This window comes from Typha latifolia, chromosome 4, assembly GCF_019914945.1.
Source record: "Typha latifolia isolate L0001 chromosome 4, TyphaL0001v2, whole genome shotgun sequence".
NCBI classification, from domain to species: domain Eukaryota; kingdom Viridiplantae; phylum Streptophyta; class Magnoliopsida; order Poales; family Typhaceae; genus Typha; species Typha latifolia.
The window spans coordinates 697,184-703,519 of NC_133089.1; the positions used below are offsets into that span (position 1 = coordinate 697,184).

The following is a 6,336-nucleotide window of genomic DNA, read 5'->3' on the forward strand; positions in this document are numbered from 1 at the left end:
ACCCCCAAATTTTATAATAGGAGTAGTCGTTGGCAATAAGGTTAAAATGTCGGGGTAAAATCTGCAAAAACAGAGATCCATCTGAACGGTGGTGAGTGGGGAGCGATAGTCCTCGTAGTGAAAGTAACGTGATAGATGACATTTTAGTCGCGGCGTGGTGAAGGTTAGTGGATTCAGACAAGAAGATATATATATATATATATATATATATATGAGGTGCTGGTTCCATGTCTCTGGCCAAATTGTGGGAATCTTCAAGATCGAAATTAGTCACATGGAGATTCTTTAACATGAGAAGTATCCGGTTGATCAGGACCATATATATATATATATATATATATATATATATATATATATATACCTATTCCTTTTAATTATTTATATCATTTATGAAAAAAGAAAAAGAAGAGAAGAAGCCCAAAGCCGAAAGCCCCACTTCAAATACAATCATAACCTATAATATAAGCGGTACTAGCTAACCAATATAGAGTTTTTATTAGCTCCTTGATATATATAGGAGATCTAATTAGAGGGAAAGAGATGAGGAGATAACAACGGTCTTCAATCACGGAGGCCACCGTTTAAGTCTAGATAGAGTATGCTGTTCAATATGTACTTCATGAGTAAAAAAAATCAAATTCCACAAAGAATGAGAAATGCTCCTTCATTCTCTTGTGGCCCATAACATAAGATAGAATGGAGAGATGACATGATGGTAACCAGCAAGATAAGATGGGGACGACAAAGGTTGGAGCAACGAAAAAAGAAAAATAAATTAAATCGGCACTACTGGCGCGGAGCCAATGGATCAACGAAGGATTGGTCGACGTTGAGTTTGGTCACACTGGACGGCAGCTGCTCTCTTTTGATAAGAGGAGAGGCGTTAAGGGGATTCGCTTTAAAAAGAAGAGAGAGAGAGAGAGAGAGAGAGAGAGAGAGAGAAAAAAAGCTACTTAATTAATATATGGGTATTAACTGTTGAATGATGTAGACTTGTACAGCAGCGTACTGGATCTTGAATACACGTGTATGGGCCGGCGGATTTGAGCCGCAACCCGAGGAGCTGCTCCCCGCTTTCCGGCGGTAACGACGCGTAAATCAAACTGTACGAACACTAGCTATCTACCTACCGTTTCTTTTATGTATCTACAGCATCGTTACTGCAGTAAACTCAGATCCCATCCCGGAGGACGAGAGAGAGAGAGAGAGAGAGAGAGAGAGAGACCGTCACGTCGCTCACATTGCTCGCCTCACCTCACCTCACCTCAGCTCTTCTTCTATTCTATGCTATAATCTTGTAAGAAGTATTCCTTTCACACCTCCTTCCAGCTCCATCCTACTCTACGACGCTTTGCTAGCTAATATATTATCTAGGTCAATAAAACCAGTAACCTAGATCTCTTGAAACCATATCCATCCTCCTATACATACATAGATGGATAGATTTGAGATGTTTATATATAAATATATATCTAGCTATGGCTGGTGTATGGGTAAAGTGTTACTCCCAACTGTTTGTTTCTTTAGCCTGCAGCCTTGTTTTTAGACAATGGCCAGATCTATACCATCAGAAGGCATGCAAAGCAAAGTGTTCAGTCGGATGGGGGAATATATTCTTCATCTCTTTGGACTAATTCTGGTATGCTTTTGTTGGTCCTTTTCCTTTGCAAGATACTGCCTTTTTTTCTTCTTTATTATTGCTTTGATTGATATGGACGCTACCAGGAAGCTTTCTTGGTGTTAGTCAAGTTTCTTTAATTTCCTGGAGATATCTTTGGTCCTTTCTTCTTGTGGGTCACAAGGTTTTGAGAGAGATTTTATGACCAACTTAAATCAGCAGAGCATGGTTTGTTCTAAAATTGCAGCGATTTACATCTACGTGCTGCCTTGTTCAGTTCTTTAGATGGTTTGTTCTTTAGGAACTCTATAACCAGTGCCCTCCTTAACACCTCCTTAAGTTCCTCATCCACTGTGTCTAAAATACCAGTGCTTGTGTTTTCCTAAGCTTAAATTGGTCTGGAAACAAGCTCGACTACTTGGTCTTGATAGCGAGTTTTAATTTAGCATTAAATTGACTAAGAGTCTATCCTTACGAGGTGACCAATTGGACTTGAAGCTTAAACGAGCTTTGCTCGTTCACACTCGAGCCTGTGCTGCATGTATATATATATATATATATATATATATACATATACACATATACATATTCGACTTAATTTCTTTGCTTCTTCTTAGTACTATCCTCTATGAACTCTTCCCTTGATAGAAATTAAGAAAAAAGAAGAAGCATATCCTTACCCTCATTGTACGAGGAATAGTAATATATTGATGAGGATCTGAGGGCGCAAATTGTGTATATTTGAGTTAAATATCAAGAAATTAAGGCCACTGCGATATTATAAGATATCTGAGGAGATAATTAGAGATGTTCTTTTCTTTTTTGTTGTGTGATGCAAGTAGAGCCACATGAGAGTCAGGCTTAGTACGGAAAGAAAATGCATAGAAGCACGAGGCGTATGAACGCTCAATGGTTCCAATACCTTCCCTACCTCTCAACTCTGTAAATATATGACAAAGATAACCACTGCTAGTTTTTAGCCAAAAAAATCAAAAAAGAAATAAAAAAAAGGAACTGTTGTTATGATTTTCTTTTCTTTTTTTTCTTGTACTGGTTGCTAGTAATTAAGATCGCATTTTCCTATACGCTCAAATATATTCATTCGTATATATATATATATATATATGGGGTACCAAAAAGTCTACGTAAGTTAATTATTCTAAATTTTGGCACAGTTCGTAGGATCCAGGAACACTATTTCCCTTACTTTTCAAATTATGTTTATTTTGGGGTGGTTATACTGTACGTATGTGAAGATTTAATGGTTTGATTTAAGGGGACCTACTCCAAGTATATTTAGGAGGTAAGTTCGATCAAAGACATTATTTTTGTACAAAATTGATAGAGCTACTGATCGATGGTTTAATTTCCCTTCTTGTACATGCTTGTAAACTCTCCAGGGAAAAGAAATACTAGAACATAAGCACTATAATAATTCCATTAAAAAACTTTTTGTCAAGCTGAAATATTCATGTGCTGTTATCTTCTCAAATCTTCTCTATGCTACAATTTGCTGCGTCTCCTTTCTGTTGCTTAAGTCATTCATCAGAACTCCGTACCAAGGGCCTTCTAGATCCAAAAATTTGCAAATAATTGATCATCTAACTAGAATGTTCCTATAGTAGTTCGATTATTTGGACCAACTTTGGCATTCTTTTCTGTTTGGTTTTGGAAATTAGCGGCAGTCCAATAATCTAGCTCTCTTGTCATATATTATAAGTGACATCTTAGTTTGATCTGTTTTAGGTTAATATTTTAATTTCTTCTTGTTGGTCCTGCGCTTATACCCTTCATAGTCATGTGACATAGTTACTATTTCTCATCGACTGTAGCTAATTCAATTGACTTCTATCTAACCTGTATCTGAATGCAATCCTTGTTGAATCGGAGGAATTTAAGAGTTAGAAAAATCTTTCAGCTTCAATGCATCAATGGCACTACTTTCTTTGAACAGTAAATTCTTTTATTATTCATGTCAACAAGTTATGACATAAAAACATACAGAGAGGATTTTCCTTATCTCGTTTAGGCCTGCACTTGATGCTGAAATAGTATTCTCAGAAAAGAAAGAAAGAATCAAATTAAAATTGTGAATGGTCCTTTCAGATAACTGTATCCGTACTGCCTAAAGAGTCCTTCAATTAGTGTCCTTTCGATCCAAGTCATTTAAGGCTAATTGCGAGAATAAATAAAGGCACGCATCCATCCATTATTTTATTCCGAAACTTTTACAAATGTAGATGTTTCCTTAGTGACCGTTTGGTAGAAAGAACAAGTGACCCTTGTATTTAAATAATTGAAGCTGAAAATAAGATTCTTTTAAGGAAGAGCAAGAACTGGCAACAGTCTTTCCTTTCTGATACATTTGCTTTTAGTTTATCGGAACGCCCTTTCTTTTTCAGCATCTTTGTCATTGCGACTTGCATTCGTGGCCCCGTAGTCTATAATATATGCTGAAGGTTGTGTTTGTATGATCACGAAGCATAGAATTCTAATCTCTTTTGGTTGAAATGTTAAACTCATGTTTCAGTCAAAGTACAGAAGATGGTGATGATCCACGGGGATAAAAGGTTAGACCCTAGCATAATATGATATAAATCTATGTTTATCTTCTTATTTATTTCATTTTTACTGGATTGAAGCATGATGGTCATTGGCATTAATCTGTTTCATGAAATTTAAAGGAACAAATCTGGAGCTTTTTTTATTGTGGTCAGGGGGAGCAAAGAGACCTAATTTTATACAACGAACAATATCTTAGCTAAGAATTGAGCAGTAGGTGCACATAGATCAAGATATCACACAATAGCTACCATAGATTGCTAATTAAGCAGACTATTAACAGAACCTAGTGAGGGAGACACTTTTTTTTTCACAAAAAGGAAACTTGACTTATTTGCAGCTTGATTGCATAGAACTCTACAACTTTTAAATATTCTAAGATCCTATGAAAATTTATACTAATCCTAATCTAGGATCTAGATAGTGGCCTACTACATATACTAAGATATTAGATTAATTAGAAACAAAAAGGCAATACAAGCACATGTTTTTTTTATGTGAAGAAACCCTATAAATCCTTATGGTAAAGACAACAACCACTTACACATTTTCTCATAAATCCCACGCTATTCTTCAAAGTTATCTTGTTCGTAAGACCCCCAATAAATTAATTCCCATTGTTGATCAATTAATTTCAGTCACTCTTGAGACAACAACTTGATCAAAGTAAAAATACAACAACCACGATTGGAAACTTTTTGATGAAACCTATTTCTATAGTACCCTTGTCACCAAGAACACTTCAACAAATATCTTCAAGGGAATATCTCCTATTATTAGCCCGTGACTTTGGGCTTTTTTCTTTTATATCGGTGCATCCAAATGCAACAATTTAAGTTTTTCTTGGAGGATTCAAACGCAATCCTCTAGCATTCAAACGCCTCAGCTCCTTCAATAATTTCAATCGTGAGTTCTAATAAGGTTCAAATGATTTTAGGATATTTTATTTATTGCTAGAAAGTGAAAATGTTGGAACAGTTGTAGACACTTTCTTACTACTAAAAAACTTTTAACACTTTTAGAACGTCATCTCTAAATAATAAATTCCTTAATTTTCTTATATCCAGCTAATACATATTAATCTAAATACATCAATTAAATATGATAAATTGTCAATTATAAAAATCTAATGATTCCCCCCATTTATAATTTCGTGCTAAAAACTACACTTATCTATTATAAATTTCTAAAGTAGTACAGAATCAAAATTACCTAAAGAGTATGATGCGATGAATTTAAGAATTCCTATAAAGTTTGTAGGTTTCCTATCATTTTAACTCTAATATCATCCATATCTTTTTTTGTCTATACCTGTAAGTTTAGCTTGAAACCTCTCACATAAAGATCCAAAAATTTTATGTATCTTCTCCCCTAGTTTAAAACTAGAGTTGATAACATAACTAAATTTGACATAAATTTTGTTACTATTTTTAAATTAGGAGACAACTGTTTACAACGGATACTCAAAAATAATAAAATAACCAAAAATAAAAAAAAAGGCAATGCAAATGAAAAAACCTCCTAAAAAAATAGGTAAAATCCGTGGATTTTTTTTATAGGATCAAATCAGCCATTAAATATGATAGCAAATATAGGAATCACTTATAGACCCTCTGTTGAATCTGCCAAGTTTTTTTGCTCTTTAAAAACCCATAAAGAGTTGATTTCTAGCTTTCAAAATATAATATCTTAGTATAACCCAAAGATCTACTTAGGGCCCTTTTTCTTTTATATAGGTGCAATCAAAGAAAGTCCAAAAATTAGAATTTTCTCAGAGCGCATTTGTTGGGGTTTCGAACTGCCTAGTTTTCTACAGTAAGTTCAGTTGACATTCAGGTGCTTTCAGAACATTCTAAAAACGTTCAAACAATCTAGAATGTTTTATTTACTGCTGAAACATTCTAAAAATGTTCAAACACTTTTTCGCAGTTGGAAATGTTTTTAAAACATTCAAACACTTGTAGAACGACAACCCTGAATAAGTTGTCCTCAGAATAAATTTCTTAATATCTAATGACATGCTTATACATAATAATCTATATACCAATTAAGATTTGTACATGAATTGCCAATTATAAACATCTTACACTCTGCATGCGAGAAAAAAATGAAAGAAGTCAGTAATTCGTCATGTTTTCTCACTTACAGTTGAAGCT

The 6,336-nt window shown here is 34.4% G+C and overlaps 1 long non-coding RNA gene across 1 annotated transcript; it reads left to right on the top strand.

The window, feature by feature from the left end:
• The first annotated feature begins 1,489 nt into the window (after window positions 1–1,489).
• LOC140785750 (uncharacterized) lies at window positions 1,490–5,697 on the top strand. Its single transcript, XR_012108510.1, has 2 exons — window positions 1,490–1,639; window positions 4,149–5,697. It is a non-coding gene; the product is annotated as an uncharacterized lncRNA (long non-coding RNA).
• Window positions 5,698–6,336: the final 639 nt, after the last annotated feature.